Raw genomic sequence first — 20194 nt, forward strand, 5'->3', positions numbered from 1 at the left:
ACAGGTTCTCCAGAGACACCAATCCCTGAATCTTGGGTGAGATGTTTCTTGCCTTTTAAATGTCATCACCTACAATTCCGTAAGGAGCCACCTGTCTGTTAAAGCCATTTGCTCCTTTGGAACCCCCCTTGCGATCATCAACAGGAAGGAACCGGAGAAGTTGCTCCAGGAACTTGCCCTGCGACGCTTATACTTTCCTTGGAAGAATCCAAGGTAGCTAGATCTGGTATCAGGCTAGTCCTAGATTACCAGCCACAACCCCCCACCCCTCCTATCTGAGATATCGTCGCTAATACGCCGTCTGGCCAACCACATTCTTGGTGCATTCCTGCAATAAGTACCACAGATTTGCTGAGCTTTATGAAAAATGAAAAGAATGTTTTAAATGAAATTAATTCTTATGAACCTGACATCTCATACAAAGCTTGGCATGGGGCCGCTCTGATGCTCTGTCTTAGACTTGCACAAAGGGAAGGGGGAAATAAAGGCCGTGGCAGCAGGTAAGCAGGGCTACTACACATTGTGTAACTGTTTGCAGGGTCTCGCTTTAGCACTTGATTTACGCCCCGCAATAACGCACCATGTTCCCTTGAGAGAGCGAAGACGGGAAGTCCCCATGGAGAAAGTCCTCGGGGAGGGCCGAGCAAGAATGTGCAGTAAGAACACAAGGGGCTGCACTGGTCACCTGGACCCTGGGGTTCTAATTCCTCCAGGACGGGCGTGCCAGGCGAGCTTGCGGCTTCCCAGCCGCTGGGCTCGGGAATTTGGTTGGCGCAGGCGTGGGCGGGTTTTGGGAAGCAGGGTGGGGAGGAACGGAGAGGAGATGCCAGAACCAAGCAGCGGGAGCATGGTGCTAATTCTGCCACGTTGCCTTCCCACCACTCCCATGGCATAGCGAGGACAGGGAATGTGGGTGGGCCTCCGCTTTCAGGTGGGCAGGCAGTGATGGGATGCAGGGAGGGCTGGAGAGCCTGGGCAGGAAAGATGCGGGTGAGGGGCAGGAAGGATCCGGTGCCCTGTGGAGGTGGGAGTGGAGCAGGAGAGATCCAGTGCTCTGGGGAGGGGCAGGAAGGGGAGAGGGCAGGATCTTGTGCCTTGCAGAGAGGGACACGAAGGGGGTCACAGGAGCAGGCGCAGGAGGGATCCAGGATTCTGGCAAGAGGGATCAGGAAGGATGGGAGACCTGCCCCCCATCTCCTCTTACTGCTCAGCAGGCACCCAGGCGGCAGGGCACGCCCATGGGGCAGAGAGGGGCTCCGCCGGAGCTTGAATTCCACCCACCCCTCCCAATCCCCAGCTTGGTGTCTGCCAACCCGGATGCATCCACCTCCTGCCGGCACTGTGCACTGCGGCCCTGGTTTGCTGCCCTAGCGCTAGCCCCACCCAGGCCTTCTCCCTGAGGCACATCCCCTGTGGGGCTAGCGCTGGGGCTGGAGAAGGGGGCAGCAGTGCACGGCGCCAGCAGGAGAGCGATGCAACCAGATTGATGGACATCCCGCTGGGGTCTGGCATCCCAGCCTGTGGATTGAGGGACTCCTTTTCCTGTTTGGGTGGGCCCGGATGCTAAGTGGGTGGGCCACGGCCCACTCAGGACCCCTCGTAGCTGCACCCTTGTGCCATGCCACTCCCAGCGCCAGTGCAAGAGACAGTAAAGAAAGATCTGCCGCTCTCCGAGGGGAGCTGCTGAAAACTGCTTTGTTCTCTCTTTGCCTCTTCACTGTAAAAAGCAACCACATTCATTACAAGAAACCCGAACCACAAGCACTCCAGCAACGTTCGCCCGCGCAGAGCAGAGAGCTCTCGTGTGTTAGGACAAAATGGCTCACGCTGGGTGGCCAGCACCGAGGAAATCGCTCACGGCTCTGTGCATGGGATGGATTGCATCCCTGGGTTTTGTGCTCAGGAACCGTCAATAAGCACATGGCCAAGATTTGCAAATGTTTGGTTCAGGAACTTCTCCTGTGGGGACCTATTGGTCCTCACAACCTTCCTGCTTTGTAGGTTTGCTTCTAAAACGAGGGCGGGGGTGGGGGGAGCGACCTTAGGCCTGTGGGCCAGATGCAGCCTCCAGCTCGCCTGGATCTGGCCTCGGAGGCTTGGGGCTCCTCTCCAGTATTGGGGAGCCCACGCTGGTGCTCCACGCTGCCCCCCGCCGTCCCACCATAAGGCTGGAGCACACAAAATCTACTAGCCTGCCCCCCCCCCCCGGCTCTGGTGTGTGAGGGGAGGGGCTTTCTCCTTCTCAGTTGGGGGCCACACTAGTGAGGGTTTGGTTTTTCTTTTTTTGCTTCTCTCTTGTGTGCAGCCCCTGACTGATTTTTCTTTGGGTCAGCGGCCCCCGAACCAAAAAAGATTCCTCAGTCCTGTTCTAGAAAGTCACCAGTCGTTGCGTTGGTTACATAGGTCTGGTCCTTTGAGACTGAGCTCCTAGGAGCAGAACTCAGGGCCTGTGATGCGCCTCTGGAACAATGGGGCCCTGATCACTGGAGGGGCCCCGAAATGCTACTACCACAGGGCTAACAACTCTTGCGATATTCTGTATTGTTCTTAATCTCCCAGCTGCTTGCATCGCGACACTGCCCGGGTAGCTCAGCTTTCATTACAAACAACAAAGATGTTTCTAGGCACTCGTGGTTGCGGAAATTGAAAACGGGATCTGACCGCACCTGAAGGCTTAAGAACCAGACAGCAAAGAACCCAAAACGTAAAATATTTAAAAAAAAATGCCATGATCTTTGGAGCCCGGAAGAGCTTTAACTGCTGGGAGGGGAGGGTTGATCATACAAATAAATAATCACAAATGTAGTGTTGTCCCTGTCATGCCCCGCCCATGCTTTATGAATATTGGCTTCTGAATATGCATAACTTGAAGACACTTTATGCAAAATGCATCATGTAATATATCAATTTTAACATTGCAAGCTGCTGAATGTGTCTAGCCTAATTCTGAGCATGTATCATTCTTGAATGTGAAGTCAGAAACATGAAGCATGGATCTGTTTATAATTCTACATGTGTTTATAATTCTGTTTATAATTCTAAAGAGGGCCATTACTGATGCGCCAGATCTTAATGACTCGGTATTCAAACCAACGACCGATACCATCTACATGTTTTGTCTTTCTGGTTGGTCCCAGAAAGACATGTGACCATACCACCTGCTGCTGGAACCAATTCTGGATTTTTCTCTTGATGTGAGAAAAATTTGAACTGAGCACAAAGAATTCCCGCCTGGGGCAAAAGGGATATAAGGGGAGGGGGAAATAAACAATAGGCGCGGTTGCGAGATGCCAAGAGCCCTCCCCCTTTTGCCACCTAAGAAGTCTGCTGGAAACATCTAAGATTGAACAGGAGGAAGGATCAGGCCCCAAGCGAGGTGGCTGCTTAGCTTGTGAAAGAGATGTTTATAACAGCTGTTTAGGGTGAGAATTTGCATGAAACAAGTTTAAGTTATGTCTGCACTGCAATGCTATTTCGGGATCCCAGAGGGATCCCAAAATAGCTACTCTGCATCTTTTGAATGCATCCGCTATTTCGAAATATAGCAGACGTGCTATTTCACCATCCCTGTCAACCTCATTCTACAAGGAGTAAGGGATGGCTCGAAATAGATTCGAAATAAGCTAGCTCAAATTGCGTCTTATTTCGAGTTTTGGGTGCTGTGTAGATGCATCCTTAGTGAATTAGAAGTAGCTGGCATTTTTTGTTTATTTTAATGTAGTAATTTACTTTGATCTGTTTTCACTGGCAACGACTTACATGCTACTTTTTATACTTAATAAAAACTCTTGTTTATTATCAGGCCCAGTGTAAATCACTGTTACCGGGGGAGACAGGCAACCACTGTGCATATCTCTCTTTCATTGATAAAGGGGACAGACATAGAATCATAGAATAATAGGACTGGAAGGGACCTCGAGAGGTCATCGAGTCCAGCCCCCCGCCCTCAAGGCAGGACCAAGCTCCGTCTACACCATCCCTGACAGATGTCTATCTAACCTGTTCTTAAATATCTCCAGAGAGGGAGTTTCCACCACCTCCCTTGGCAATTTATTCCAATATTTGACCACCCTGACAGTTAGGAATTTTTTCCTAATGTCCAATCTAAACCTCCCCTGCTGCACTTTAAGCCCATTACTCCTTGTCCTGTCCTCAGAAACCAAGAGGAACAAATTTTCTCCTTCCTCCTTGTGACACCCTTTTAGATATTTGAAAACCGCTATCATGTCCCCCCTTAATCTTCTTTTTTCCAAACTAAACAAGCCCAGTTCATGAAGCCTGGCTTCATAGGTCATGTTCTCTAAACCTTTAATCATTCTTGTCGCTCTTCTCTGTACCCTTTCCAATTTCTCCACATCTTTCTTGAAATGTGGCGCCCAGAACTGGACACAATACTCCAGCTGAGGCCTAACTAGTGCAGAGTAGAGCGGCAGAATGACTTCACGAGTTTTGCTTACAACACACCTGTTGATACAACCTAAAATCATATTTGCTTTTTTTGCAACAGCATCACACTGTTGACTCATATTCAACTTGTGGTCCACTATGACCCCTAGATCCCTTTCCGCCATGCTCCTTCCTAGACAGTCGCTTCCCATCTTGTATGTATGGAACTGATTGTTCCTTCCTAAGTGGAGCACTTTGCATTTCTCTTTATTAAACCTCATCCTGTGTACCTCTGACCATTTCTCTAACTTGCTAAGGTCATTTTGAATTATGTCCCTATCCTCCAAAGAAGTCGCAACCCCACCCAGTTTGGTATCATCTGCAAACTTAATAAGCGTACTCTCTATCCCAATATCTACATCATTGATGAAGATATTGAACAGTACGGGTCCCAAAACAGACCCTTGAGGAACTCCACTTGTTAGCTTTCTCTGTGTAAAATTTTAGCACGGGGTGAGACAGATTTGTCTGGGGTTTCAATCCCTTTTAGGGATTGGTTTCCTGAGCTGAGGCCTCCATTATAGCTGCGTCTTCCCTGAGCTGAACTGGTTCAGCGTGTGTTGCTCTCCAGGGTGCCAGCTGACTCAACTCTGTGTCTTTGCTGGGGGAGACCAGATCTTCTAGCCAGGCAAGACAGGGTGGGCAGAGGGGGGAGCCCAGAGAGTAGGAAGGCTGGCATCAGTGGCATGATCTACACACAGACAACCCCAAGGGGATTTCTATGATCTAACCTATCACAGTCTCTTTCCTCCAAATGGATGATTTACATCACTCTCGGAACACAGATTTCACAACTGAACGTCCTTTCAAAATTCTGTTGTTTTTGACTAAAAATGAGCTTTTCTGGAAAAAATTAACTCCTGCGTCCCTGGCTGGCATGGTGCCAGAGCACTATATCCCACCTAAGTTCTCAAAATAGGGTGTAAGTGGGGTGTAAGTGGGGGCCGGTGCTGGCTCTCTACCCCACATGTGCAGGGAGCTTTGCTCTGAGCATATCTGTGCTCTTAAAGCCCAATGGCTCGAATGTTTGCAGGACGTGAACACAAAAGAGTTGCAAACACATTGGAATTTAAATCTGCTTTTAAATTCCAAGGAATTTTTGCAGAATTTCTCTCCCCCCACCCTCCCAATTGTTTGCTCAGCTGTTAGCCATTACACTAGCGGCATCTTGTCCCCCAAGAGATTATTGCTTGAGCCGAGACCTAAAACATTCCCATTGCCACCATACAAACCCCCTTGGTTCCCCTTTGAAGCAGGAGGGCGGGGGAGGCAGGGTGGAGGTTTGCAAGCTCCTGCTGCCCATTGGGTTCACACACTCTGCCCCGTCCTCGATTTTTAATCCCAGTTTGGGGATGGAACAAAGCCAACCTCTCAAATCAAAAGCAGTCCGGGCTGCCAAGTTTCACGGCAAAACCACAGGATTTTGATAGGAAGCCATAAAAATCAGTCCCAGGCTTGCTCAACCTCAGGTAACTGTTTAAAAACAGAACTAGGCTGAGCTTTCGCACTTGCACCAAAACCTGAAAGCAGGTGCGTTTGCCCTTGGCTTTAAATATCCTTGCGACTATTTCACAGAGAAATGAGTCACAGATGCTCCAAGCCGGCCCTGATCCTGAACCACAGTGCATCCTCCCCATGCCAACGCTTCGTTAGAATGGCATACGGCCAAAAGCAAAACTTCCTCAGACATCTGCGATGACAACACCCCGGCCTCTCTCCTACAATGACCCCAGCACCTCCCAGAGTTCAGCTATACATACGGGTCACCACTGCAGCCACCCAGGAGAGATTCAGGTGCCGCTTGGCTAAGTAGCAGAGCACCCACAGCTGACCACAGCCAGCAGCATGTGTTTCTCCACATAACACTGTTTGTGTTGGTGGTGCACATCTGCACGTGCCTTGGTGTGCAACAAAATTTATTCCACATGTGAATGGAAAAAGAGGGAACATTGAAACAGGAAGCAGAGAAACATGTAGTCCCCAAGCCCCGAATTTTGCTCGGACCCTGAACATTTTGCAGAGTGCTTTGATTTGTTGCCTGCCCTCAAGGTTCAAGACCTTAGGTGTAGGTCTCATGCAAAAGATGGCACCTCTCAATAACACAGTGCCCGCCTGGCACAACTCTGTCCAGCCAGCGGGCCACACTTCAGGACCAGAGGATGGCTGGATCTGAGAGAGGTGCCCCGCGCATTGGACCACCAACGCCTCTTCCCACAGCAGCGGCAGGGGAGTTACAAAAAGTTTACAGCACCACAAGGTGGTCTGGCTGCAGCGTCTTGGTTTTCTGTCCAAGACAAAGAAAAAAGTTCTTATTTGACTTGCAGATGAAAGTCTGTGTTTCTGTTTGCTTCCACAGGCACAGTGTCTGAGGATAAAGACGGGTTAGAGCTCTGCTCGGGAGCCAGCAATATCATCTCATCATCTGGATGAAGCTCTGTATAAGACCCCCTTCTTTAGAGTCTAGAGTCTAGATCACCTAGGCTAGTGCACGGCTCTCTCAGTCAATGCCGTGCACAATTAGTCCGCCCCTCGCTTCACGGGCCCTGACTTGACGTGTGTGCCACTTCAGTAATGCCGGTAGGAAAACCAGCAGAATCTGGCAGCCCTGCGCATGGACAACAGTAAACAAAATGTCTCGTGGGCCACACACAGAACCCTGATGGGCCTCGTTCGGCCCGTGGGCCGCAGGCTGCCCACCCCTGCTCCAGATCCTTTTCCACTTGGAAAGCAGCAACACAATAAACCTCTCTGGAAGAAAAATAGAAAACGGGCACAGCTATTTCCAGTGTGATCTGCAAGGAAAAAGGACAGAGCACGGCTAGATCAAAGAGAGCTGAGATTTCTAGAGCCTTTGAGTAGACTGGCAGAACTCTGCAGGTTTTAACAGATTCCTCAGGCCAAATTCTGCTGTCACGTATGTAGGGTTTACACTGGCAGAGCCGGTCTTAGGAGCGGGCAAGCTGGGCGGTTTTATTATTATTATTTTTTTTGCTTGACAAGTTTTTGCCTGGTATTTTTTTAAACCATCTGGCAACCCTACAGGTGAGCCAGGCAGTTGCCCGGGGTCGACAATTGGTTAGGACCGGCCCTGTACATTGGAGTAATACTAGTGATGCCAACAGGAGCTGTCAGGCTACGTCTACACTGGCCCCTTTTCCGGAAGGGGCATGTAAATTTCACTAGTCGTCGTAGGGAAATCCGCGGGGGATTTAAATATCCCCCGCGGCATTTAAATAAAAATGTCCGCCGCTTTTTTCCGGCTTTTAAAAAAGCCGGAAAAGAGCGTCTAGACTGGCCCCGATCCTCCGGAAAAAGTGCCCTTTTCCGGAGGCTCTTATTCCTACTTCAAAGTAAGAATAAGAGCCTCCGGAAAAGGGCACTTTTTCCGGAGGATCGGGGCCAGTCTAGACGCTCTTTTCCGGCTTTTTTAAAAGCCGGAAAAAAGCGGCGGACATTTTTATTTAAATGCCGCGGGGGATATTTAAATCCCCCGCGGATTTCCCTACGACGACTAGTGAAATTTACATGCCCCTTCCAGAAAAGGGGCCAGTGTAGACGTAGCCTCAGTGTTCTGTGCTTAGGAATAGGTTTTACATGCTTCACACACAGGTTCAAAAGCCTTGGTCTTTGCTTCGGGGCTGTGCAGAGCATGGAGCTGGAGAGGTGGAAAACGGTGATCACCTCCAACCTTCCTTCCTCCTGCAGATGCTGCAAAGATTACTTAGCAAAGGCTCGTCCTGCCCTAGCTACACACTCAGGCTGGAGAATGCATCAGTGTTGTCTTCAAGTCGTCATTGTCAAGTCCAAGTCGAGTCTCAAGTCACTACCGTTCAAGTCTCAAGTCGAGTCTCGAGTCCCTCAAGTCACTTTCGAGTCAAGTCCCAAGTCGAGTCTTAATTTAAAAAATGTCAAGTCACTTTTGTACAAGCCATCAATATCGGCATTTTCGGACAATTTTTCACCAAGTCGATTTAACAAAATTAGCAAGTCTCAAGTTGAGTCTCAAGTCACAAACAATGAACCCGAGTCGAGGCTCAGGTCGAGTCACCTAGGCGACTTAAGTCGGATTCGAGTTCAAGTCATGGGACTCGAGTCAACAACTCTGGAATGCATGGACACTAAAGCGACCACAGACAAGGTTCTTTCAAGCTAAGGGAGACGATTCCCGAGCGAGAGGCGTTCAGGTAAAAGAAAAGAAAGCACTTAGCGCTAAGGTTTCAGTCTAGGCAGAGGACCCTTGCTGGAGAGAAAACGTTGAGCTTTGGGCTTTGTTTTCTTCCCTGAGATCTACTGCTTTGCTGACCTCCGGGGCTAGAGGCCACTAGCGATTTCCTTGAGATAAGGGGGTTGGCAATACAAGGCATCCCAATCCAACCCATTGTCTTCCTCTCTTTACTGCACTTCTCTGACTGCCACAGCAGTGCTACAAGGTTGGTCCTGCTCTGGTCTGGATGACTCCTGAGGTCTCTTCCAGCCCTTAGGGTGTGTCTAGACTACAGGGTTTTGTCAACAAAAGTAGACTTTTGTCGACAAAACTATACCTGCGTCTACACTGCCGCTGAGTTCTGTTGACATAACATCGACAGAACTCAGCAGTTTTGTCGATGGCTGTAAACCTCATACTACGAGGAATAACGCCTTTTGTCAACAGAGTTCTGTCGCTAGAAGGCATTATTGCATCTACACTGTGCTTTGCGTCTACACTGTTATGTCGACAAAGCGGCTTGCTTTGTCGACAGAACTGGATGTAGTCTAGACACTCTTTGTCGACAGAAGCTTTGTCGACTGTATCTGTCGACAAAACTTCTGTCGACAAAACCCTGTAGTCTAGACATACCCTTGGAGTCTGTGATATTAAGGGGCTGAGGTACCAGGCTGGCGAGGGCTGTAAAGTGCATGGATTAAAAGCGAAACTGACTTTCACTTAGCTCTTTGCTCTTGCTTCTGCCTCTTGCTCTTGACAACCCTCCCAGTCGTCTCTCCTCACTGCTCCCTTTCTCCCCTTTACTCGCCCTCTTGTCTTGGTGCTTTTATCAAGCTGCTTTCCCTCTGCCTGGGACGCTCCCTGTTTCCGCTCCAAGGGCCATCCCGCCTCATTCCACCCCAAGCTCTGCCCAGCATCCTCTCTCAGCAATAGCGCCAGCTGAGGAGGGAGCCAAAGCATTGCTCCGGATCTCGTGCTCGGTGGTCCTGTGCGCTCACTGGGGGGCAGGGAGCAGGTCTGCCTGCATCGCTGCTTGTGAGCCTGGGTGTTTATTTGTTGGGCTACAGACAAAAATACAGGGAATTGTGTAGGCAGAAGCCACAGGCGGCCTGTAGTGACAGTCAGCCTCCACTGAGTAAAGTGCTAGCAAGGAGCTGACGCCTGTCGTCTTGCGTTTTGAACAGGAGGAACCTAAAAGGTGGCCCGGAGCTTCCTCGATGGTAACGGTTACCAAGAGACCAGGATGCTCAGCAGAGGGAGCTGTGCAGAAGCAAGGAGAGCTTATTCTTTGATGTTTGCTGGGAGGATTTGAAAAGGAAGCTGCAAAGACATTGGGCAACATTTTCAAATGCGCCTAAGTCACTTAGGAGACTGCATCCCATTGACAGTCAGGGAAATTAGATTCCTAAGTCACTTAAGCACTTCTAAAAAGTTTACCCACGCGCTCGCTCTCTCTCTCTCTCTCTCTCTCTCTCTCGATTCTTCCACTGGACCTGTCATCCCTGTGCCTCCAATTGTGACAAGGCAACTCATGTCAGGAAATCCTTCAAAACCCAAATTTGAAGCCTACTTCTAGGCCCTCAGTTCTCAACTTGAGGTTCAAGGCCACCCTGTCTTCCCTGTGTTGCTAAACAGGGATAGGAGGGAGCTGGGACAAGTCCCCAGGGAAGCTGTCTCAGTCTAGAAAAGATTCAAAACCTCACTGAAGATCTGCTATGGAGCTGGTGGCCACTAGCTGACAACTGTGGGCCATGACTTGGAAGCTGAATAAAGACTTATAGGAAGTGTGCAAGCACTTTTCCAGGGTTTTGTTCTTGGTAATGTGCTTTATGAGAAGATTGGGTATTCCAGTTTGGTAACTCTCCATATTTCTACCCAACCCTTCAGGATGGACGGTCAAAAAAGTGCATCAATAATGGCGCAGTAGTCCATCGGAACTAGCATCTAGTTTCTGCTTCTGGCCTGGAACAGATGTTTGACTGGAACACGGAAATCCAGCCAAGGGATTGTCTCAGTCTGATCGGGTCGTCTCACTTCCAAGTTCACATGGTGTGCTTTGGATCTCCTGCAGAGGCCTGACATCCCTGGGTGGAAGCTGTGCATCTGGGAAAGGGATGAAAGACCAACTGGAGAGAAGAGGAAGGAGAGTCAGATAGTAAGCACGTGCTGCTAGGTTATCACGTCCATTGGGAAAGCAATTGAGATTTAACCCTACGATGGAAAAAGAAAGGAAGGAAGGTCGTTGTTCAGGGGGAAGAGTCTCCTTGGCTTTAAATTCATGCAGCTCCCTTCACGTTCTGTGTGACTGGACGTGAAAGGACGATTCAGTGGGGAGGCGCCTGCCCGCACATCACCACTGCCCTGAACCGGTTAGGTTCTCGCAGTGGCTCAGATCCAGGCTTTCTAGGGCGTAGCATTCACAACCAGGGTTGAGTTCTCACGAGAGGCCAGTTGGCACTTAGGCACCAGAGTCACAGACAGATTCCTCCGAAGCTACGTCTACATTACGAGTTATCTCGGCAAAAAAATATGCTAATGAGGGACTAATTTGCATGAGTTGCAATCTCCTTTGCATATTTTCTGCTGATCCGTTTTTGCGCAAAAACAAGCATGCGGCTACATCTACACTGGCAGCTTCTTGCGCAAGAACTCTTGCAGAAGAGTCTTCCACAAGAGCGCGTCTACACTGGCATGTGCTTTTGCACAAGAGCATCCATGCCAGTGTAGACGCTCTCTTGCGCAAGAAAGCTCTGATGGCCATTTTAACCATAGGGGCTTCTTGCGCAAGAAATTCATGTTGCCTGTCTACACTGGCCTCTTCTGAAAGAGCTCTTGTGCAAGAGGCCTTCTTCCTGAGAGTGAGTGTCAGCGTTCTCGCGCAAGAAGCCCTGATTTTCTACAGTACAACATCAGTTTACTTGTGCAAGAACGCGCGGCCAGTGTAGACAGGCGGCATGTTTTTGCGCAAGAGCGGCCGTTTTCACGCAAGAACGCATCAGTGTAGACACAACCGCAGGGTGGATGTTTTCTTTTTGAGCAACAACCTCTTTTTCTGCAAGATCTTTATGCCCCCCAAAAGGAGGTATACTGAGCTTGCCGGAAAAGGGGGTTTTGTGCAAAAAGAAAACGTCCACCCTGCTTGTTTCTGCGCAAAAACCCCTAGCGCAAAAACGGATCTGCAGAAAATATGCAAATGAGATCACGACTCGTGCTGATGAGTCCCTCATTAGCATATTTTTTGCCAAGAAAACTCGTAGTATAGATGTAGCACGAGTAATCAACACCACAGCACTTCTAAAAGAGGCGCTGCTCCACGTGAGTGGCGGGAAGGAGCATTTCCGTGCCTTGCACTCGCTGCTCTCGGGGATGGAGGGCAATCAGTGGAAGATCGTTTCCCACCGCATGCCGGCTTTCTTACTGGCTGTATCATTTCAGGGGGGCACTTTTCCTGAGGAAGAGTGAGACAAGGCCAAGCCAGCCCTGGCTCCCAAGTGAATGGAGGAAATTCACATGCGCTGGAAAAATTCTTTCCTTTTACTTAGTTTGTTAAAAGTATAAATTCCATGGAACACACAGACACAGACACACACGTGTGTGTCCTCCCCCCACCACCTCTTGACTGGATACTTTGAAGTCTCTGACATTCCACAAGGAGCAGTTGGCTTCTTCTACACTCTCCCCTTTTCTTTCCCGCACTAATATCCCCCATGTAGAAGGCAGCCAAGCACAACACAGACAGAGAAGGAAAAAAGGCACAAAGTCCCTCAGCCCCGTGAGCCAGTGTGGGGGTGTATGCAGGTCTGTGTGTCTAAATGGGACCACCGGGAGCAGGATGCTGTACACCAGCCGAACGCCCTCTGTCCTTTCAATCAGTCAATTTGCCATCCCTTGAGCTGGCGAGTGATGTCTCATGGTTCCCTCCTCGCCTGTAAAGAACAGGCTCGAAAGTGAAGTTTGGCAGAGGCTGGGGAAGAGGAGACTCAGCTTGCTGTGCTTTTCTGCAAGGGCTGATGGTTTTGGAGCCGCGGAAAGAAAGGAAAGGAGGTGGTGTGGGGGGAGGGCCAGCGTTCAGGACAAGTGAAATTCAGTATCATTTTATCGCCCCGCCCTGCAGAACTATGAGGTTGTGTTGTTACAGACACTGTCTGCCGCACAGGAGAATGGAAACTCTGCTGCTCTCCGAGCTGCGGACAAGCTGAAATATGAGCGAGAAAGGCAGACTGTGTGTGTGAGCGAGGGAGAGAGAGAACAGCCCTTCACGCCCTCGCGACCGGGGCTAATGGATTTTGCAGGTGACGGTCCCTGAGATACTGTTGATGCAACGTTTCCCTCACTACAGGGCCATGGAGAGGGTCGCTTTTCATGTAATTGCAAGGGAAGGCAGGAGGAAGTGTATTGGAACCTTCATGGCAACATGGCCATTAGTAACAGGCTTTTATAATGAGAGCATTTGAAATGGGCGTTTTTCCCACCCACCATTTTTCTCCCAGTCAAAGAAAATGTTCTCTAGGAAAACAAATCAACTGGGAAAAAAGCTAAGAAAGCACTTACTAATAGTCCGTTTTATCATATAATGATCCCTTATAGATCAGCTTAACCCCCCCCCCCCCCAGCCCACTAATAGCTCTTCTGATTGAGCTATACAAACTAGCTCCCGAATTCCTTTGGAATGGATTTATAACAACGCTAAAATCCCATAAACCCCTACAGAGCAAGGTAGTGGAATATCAGTGCATTCCTACACGCTCTGTCCCCCTCTCAGCTACAGGCTTGGCAAACTCAGAGCAAAAGAAGGGCCCTGAGAACAGAAATCTGCTGTCCAGGAGAACCAGGTGGGGAGAGACGTCTCATCTTGGAGATCGGAGCCCCTGGACTTCGGCTCCATACTAGACAGAGTCATGCTACAAACACGCCATCCAAGACACTTAAATGCTTCCCCATTGTTGTGGTATCCAAGCGCCTCACAGTCTTGAGCAAAACTCTACTTCTCAAATCATGTTACAGTGGATTGGTATTATTGGGCCCATTTTACAGACCGGGAAATGGAGGCAGAGAGGGGACGCAACTTGCCCAGAGTCATTAATGGAACCCAGAAGTTCTGGCTGCACCTCTGGTAAACCTGTGACCCAACAGGGTGCCTGTAACACAGATGCAACTCATGGCCTCAGCGTCTCCTACTGGTCATCCTGGGAATTAGCACTTCTGCCCTGGAGCACCCCCTTTCGACCAGTGTCTCGCTGGCTGTTACTTGTTATTGGCTCCACCCCTCTGTGTATTAGGTCCCAAGTCCCTCCCAGAACGCAGTGTCCTGCCCTCTAGGTACTGCCCTGCTGCAGTGCCCCCACACTCTGGGGTCCTCCCAGCCCCCTATGCCCACATTTCCTCAGTGACCCTACAGCCCAGGGCGAACTGCAGTCTGAAATGGCCATTCTTCATTGGCAAGGGGGTGTGGACCTGCTGCCTTCTGCTGCCCTGGCTGCCTCCCTGCATCCCTAGTGACCTCAGGCCTTGAGAGCAAGGTCCCAGCCTGGCAGTTTACCAGAGCAGCCCAACCCTGCCTGCCTTCTCCCAGACCTGCTCTGAATCAAGAAGCCTCTAGCTTCCCTGGCAGCCAGGCCTTCCTGCTTCACAGCTGGAGCAAGGGTGAGTGTCTTCTCTCAGGAGCCCTTACTTAGACAGCCCTCCGCTGGGCCCTAAATGTCTAATATCTGCCACAGCTGCTTGTTCCACAGACCCAGCCCCCTCCCCGGGCTGGATTTAACCCTTGTAGGGCCAGCGCGGGGCAGTGACGGCTTCTGCCTGCCATAAAATGGCTGTCCCCCTGCTCAGAGGGAGACAGAGGGTCTAAATGGTGACGTCCTATAGTAAATACATTTTCAGCCTCCTCTGTGGCATCCGACATTGACCACCACTGACGGCAGGGGAGGAGCGACTCCAGCATGGCTCATCCTACCGTTTTAGGAGAGCTCTGAAAGTCGTAACCTGCCCTTCTGTCCCCAGCCCAGAACGACTTGGGGGGACATTGCAGTCGATTCTGTCCTTTGGTCTCTTAGGGTGTGTCTAGACTACATGCTTCCGTCGACAGAGGCATGTAGATGAGACAGATGGGCAGAGGGAAATGAAGCCGCGATTAAAATAATCGCGGCTTCATTTAAATTTAAATGGCTGCCCCGCTCTGCCGATCAGCTGTTTGTCGGCAGATCGGGGCAGTCTGGACGCGCCGCGTCGACAAAGAAGCCTTTCTTGATCGGCACAGGTAAACCTGGTTTCACAAGGCATACCTGTGCCGATCAAGAAAGGCTTCTTTGTCGACGCGGCATGTCCAGACTTCCCCGATCTGCCGACAAACAGCTGATCGGCAGAGCGGGGCAGCCATTTAAATTTAAATGAAGCCGCGATTATTTTAATCGCGGCTTCATTTCCCTCTGCCGATCTGTCTAATCTACATGCCTCTGTCGACGGAGGCATGTAGTTTAGACATACCCTTAGTGTCTCTGATAGGAGCTGCAGAACCAGTAGCCCCAGGAACCCTCAGACCTTTCACTCTGTTCTAAAATGTAACTGTTCAATGGAACCCCAGTAGGAACCACTGGGCAATTTTCATCTCCCCGTTAGGCAGATGTTCTTCTACCCAGTTACTGTGCCCTAGTCACACCAAAGCCTAATTCAATCCTACAAGGGCCACCATCTGTTTGGGTACATCTACACTGTGGGGGTTTTCCAGAGGGATCCCGGAAAAACTCCTCCATGTCCAGGTAACACGTCTGCTCTTCCGCTTTTTTTTGCAGAAGAGCAGACATGCTCTTTTGGGGAGTCCTCGTTTCACAAGGAACTAGGGCTCCTCTGAAAAAGGAGGCTTTCCCATCATTTGGCCCAGCTTACGGGGCCAAATGGTGGAAAAGCCTCTTCTAAAAAACCAATCAGAAAAAGCTACGCAAAATGCGGAGCGCAATTTGCGCAGCTTTTTCCAGTAAAAGAATGTAATCTAGACATAGACTGTATGGGATCTACTAACTTCAGTAGGACTTATGAGGCATGTCTACACTAGGAAATTATTACAAAATAACTAAATTTGAAATAACTTCCAAAATAATAATATCGAAATAGCATGTCCGCACTCCGGGGGAACTTCAAAATTAGCCCCAGGCAGTCTCTATTATTGTGGACACGCTACTTTGGCTTTGAGCCCCAGGAAGCACTGGGGAGTAATTACTTCTAATGACTCTAGAGAGTAGTAATTTCGAAATAGCAGCAGCAGTGTACCCACACTGCCACTATTTTGAAATAAGCGTTATTCCCTGAGGAAAGCAGGAGCACAGAGTTCAAAATAACCAGCCCATTATTTCAAAATAACAGGCTTGGTAGTGTGGACGCGCCACTTATATAAGGGGGGTTATTTTGAAAGAACTCCCTAGTATAGACCAGAGCACAGGTATAACTGTGGGCAGAATTTAGCCCCAAATCTTTTTAAGTAACCCTATTGGCTTCTCCAAAAAACTCATTGGATCCAAGTCATCACCAGAGTCACTCCTCTGATGTCACTGGAGTTTATGTTCTTGTGTGTGAATGTATTTCTGCAGGGAAGAAATGTACTCCCACATATGTTCCTTGATCAGGTAACGAGGAGATGAGGAGGGAGGTTCATTCATGGGTCCTAAGCCTGAACTTTTCCAGGCAGAGCGAAAGGGATGAGATTTCTCCACACTGAAGAATCCTGTTTAACTCCCTTGACTGCATCTAAACCAGAGGATGCCTTGAAGACCCATTTCACTTTGATGGACCTCCAAATTGTTCCTCAGCCTCTTGAAAGTCAATGACTTTCTTTTCAGTCTATCCATTGTCCATTCTTCACTGGGTATGCTCACAGACACACGCCCCCGATGGTGACTGGCAAATAGGACAATGCTTTACTCGCAATGGGAAAAGTCTGGTTGTATTCTTGGTTGAAGTTCTGGTGGCCTCAGTTACTCTTTCATAAATAGTTAAACATGGGAAGCAGCCTTTAACCAAGCCACAAAACGACTGGAACACGGCTGCTGCTACTGGCTGCTTTTCAAATGCTTCATATTACCAAGAGACTCTTGTCTCCCAGCAGCAGAAGCTAGTCCAATAAAAGATATTATCTCCTCCATCTCATCTCTCTAGTGTCTTACGGGAGCACATTGCAAACAGAAAGCAACCAGTCCTGACTTGGGGAAAACCATAGATAAAATTCACAACAGGGAGAGAGAAAGTAAACTAGCTCTAAGTATTTGCATCAGGGCTGAAAACCTGTGGTTCCGGGGTATCCTAACACGATGCCAGGCATGTGGTTCCTCAGAGTGGTAGGTCGAGATGGGGACAATAGACCAAGAAACACTTGGAAATCAGAGAGAAAGAGCTGCCACGACCTTCTCCCTGCAACAGTATGAAAGGCTATCAAAAGGGGAAATGGAAAAACCTGACATGGAAGGCTATGCCAAGCCACTGCCAAAAGCCACAGACAGAAAACTCCTCGGCTTCATCAAGGTGTGAGTAACTTTTGATGCGTCTGGGGCTCATTGCTTTCAACAGAACAACACACGCAGTCCCCGTTCACAGCAAGCCAGCCTGTATTTCGTATGAAGGGAATATATGAATCACTGCAAAGAACTTCAGGGCAACCCAGTGCAAACACAAGCTGAATTCTCCCCCCTCTGCTTGCTGCAATCTGGCATTCTGTAGCCTAAAACAAAGGCAACAGGAAACAAAATACAGCTAGGCGTCCAACTTTCCCTTTTTTTAAAGGGGTAACTCAGCTTATTACACTTCCATGGAGGAGGGGCTCAGCTGTTCATTTTCAGTCAGGGCAAGTCTACCCCACAACCAGGTGTCTCCCTGCAACTACTTATTGTAAGTGAATTCCAGGGTGCGAGCATCACCCATTGTCCACAAACGGGATGAGATCCGGACAGCTCTCCAATCCAAATGGGAATGCGCTTCTCAAGTTACAGCCAACCCCACCACCCCCAAGTCTCAGACGAACGCTGCTGCAGATTGGAACAGGTGAACAAAACAAATCTACTTGCGAGTAGAGTTCTGTTCCACAGATAAGGATTTGGGTTTCTCTCACCCACGTGCACAAGGAGAAAAAAAAATAAACATTTCAGTGAAACGACTCTTGGAAGTTGTGCTGAATAAATGAAAACGGATGGTTCTTTGTTATAAAATTGAACCAAGTGTCAAGCAGCGTTTGGGGTTTTTCTTCTTCTTATGCTTTACAGCTATAGAGTGAGAGAAATGGGATGAAAAACCTTGCCTACATTTGAACCAAATTTCTAGCATTAATATTTCCCATGTCCTCGCTGACTTAGTTCCATGGAGGTTTTTACTCTTTTAGCTTTGGGTGGGCCAAAAATGGGGGAGGGGGTACTTGGCTGCCATAAAAATGCAGTTTTGATCCAGTAGCTGATGGTACCTTTGTAGATGGGAACAGAGAGGGGGACAGAGTTGTTTTGGGCAGCAGTGCAAATGAATGCACAAGGGAGGAAGGAAAGGGTTTTCCACAGGCTCTTTGATGTGGACAATATAGCACATAGTTATAGATCCCCAAATGATCCTTAGTGTTCAGCCTCTTGTCGATCTGAGGACCTAAAGCCACACTAGTTAGAGTCCATTAAAAAAAAAGTTGGCCTACCATTGCTTCCCCACCTCCCACAACAAGATTATGCGATGCAGTTTGATAGATGCAGCATCAGAGAGAGAGAAAAAAAATGCTTGTACTAACACAGAGAGTTGCCACTCCTGCCTGAGAAGGTGAAACTTACTAATGTAGGCATTGCTGTTGTTTTAGCATCCAGTCTTGGGACACGACGGCAGAAAAGGATAGTTTCCCAGTGTCCCTTGCTGATGGATCAAAACTGCATTTTTTATAGAAGCAATAAAAATCCCAGGAATTTGCTGGCCTTATGATTTATTAAACGTGTTCCTTATAGCAAAGCTGCCCATAGATGAGAAAATATCTCCCTGTTAGTCAGCCTGGGGTGAACGTATAGGGGGCGACTCTCTTGGTTTATTAAGAATGTTCGAAGTTTAGGAACTGGTGGATGAAAGCCCAATGAACAGAAATGACCTAAAAACAATAAAATAAAAACCTTGTACTTCGCATACACCCTAGGCTGGAAAGTTAGCTGAGCTGACCTACCTTGATTCTGATAGGCACTGAAGCAAAGTACAAGTACAGATATCTAATAATGGAAGAAGCCAGCCTCCAAGGCAGATTTTGGAATTGAATTAAAAGTCTATTTATTAGAGTTTGGGGTCCCTGGAGGCATAGAACTTTTCCCAGACATTTTTCTTACAAACATTTGAGACAGTAAAGTAGGGTTCAGACATTAGAGCCATCTCTACCGCAACCTGGCTTTGGTTCTCATTAGCACTGTTTGAACATTACATATTCTTTTGACACAATTATTTAACAAGGAACAGAATTAAAAATGGGTCAGGGGGAAAATAAAGGGATTATAAAAGGGACAGAAGAAATCAGGAAAAGCACACAGACTAAAAAGAGGGAATATTCTTGTGCAATTTTCCTCTTTGCTTGGGGAAAAACTAATCAGAACTAGAGAGTCTGAGAAATTAAAGAGATTTTCTCTAGTCTGAGCTTAATGTAACATGTGATAGGCATCTAGGTGAAAGATAAGAAAAAGAAAGAATGGGAGACTGTCAAGAAAGAGAAATAAAGTCCTTACCTTCTTAGCTGACACTTTCTCCTCGGGCTTGCAGAGGGGAAGTTTGGTTTGGGTTTTTTGGGGGGCAGTGAGGGGGTCCCTAAATAAACTAACTTTTATTACTGTTTGAATAGCCTACTCCATAGGAAGTGCCGCAGTTGCTCGTGGTACCTTTGTGGAGAGGAGCGAGAGAGAGGACAGAGCTGTGCTAGGCAGCGCTGCAAATGAGAGCATGAGGGAGGGAGGAAAGGTTTTTCACAGACTCTTTGATGGACTAACGCAGCTCAGGACTGGGTTGGCTGGTTACTTTTTTTTTTTTTTTTTTTTTTTTTTGAGTGGGTTCCAGCTCTGGATTGTTTCTCCGTTTCACAGACACAGAAGAAAGTGTCGTTATAAAACAAAAAACCACACCCACGTCCACACCCGTACCCACACGCACACTCCCACCCACACATTGACCTGAGGTAGGCAGGGAAGAGTCTCTTCTCAAATAATTGCAGGGCCAATTAACCCCATATTCAGCTGAGCAAACTGTGCCCCTTGTCAGCACCAAAGTGGCAAAAATGTAACCAAGAGGCCAAACTGACCAGGGAGGGGCGTAGGAATTCAAGTGAGATTCCAGGGTCTTGGGACTGGACTCTAGGCTGTGGCTATTGGCGGGAGCTTGCTGGATGTTCCTGGGACTCCAGGAATCATTTTGTCTTCGGGCTCAGTCCAAGCACATACGAAAGCCTGGCACGGCAAGGAGGTGATGGCTCTGGGTCTGGGAGTCGTCACTGGGAAGTGTCAAGGAATGAAACCCCCAATTCCAAGCACACTGAAAGGCAAGGTACCTGGGAACCTGTCCAGAGTGCCC

At 48.7% G+C, this 20194-nt stretch overlaps 1 protein-coding gene across 2 annotated transcripts in view; it reads right to left on the minus strand.

The window, feature by feature from the left end:
• The window catches only part of COL8A2 (collagen type VIII alpha 2 chain), a 194474-nt gene extending 174879 nt beyond the window's left edge, over nucleotides 1–19595 (minus strand). For both annotated transcript variants that reach the window (XM_075909155.2, XM_075909154.2), the window contains exon 1: nucleotides 19360–19595. The gene's annotated coding sequence lies outside the window, so the exon portion shown is untranslated. The remainder of the gene's footprint in view (nucleotides 1–19359) is intronic.
• Between the last annotated feature and the right edge of the window lie 599 nt (nucleotides 19596–20194).

The sequence above is a fragment of the Pelodiscus sinensis genome, chromosome 26, assembly GCF_052426305.1.
Source record: "Pelodiscus sinensis isolate ZL-2025 chromosome 26, ASM5242630v1, whole genome shotgun sequence".
Classification (NCBI taxonomy): domain Eukaryota; kingdom Metazoa; phylum Chordata; order Testudines; family Trionychidae; genus Pelodiscus; species Pelodiscus sinensis.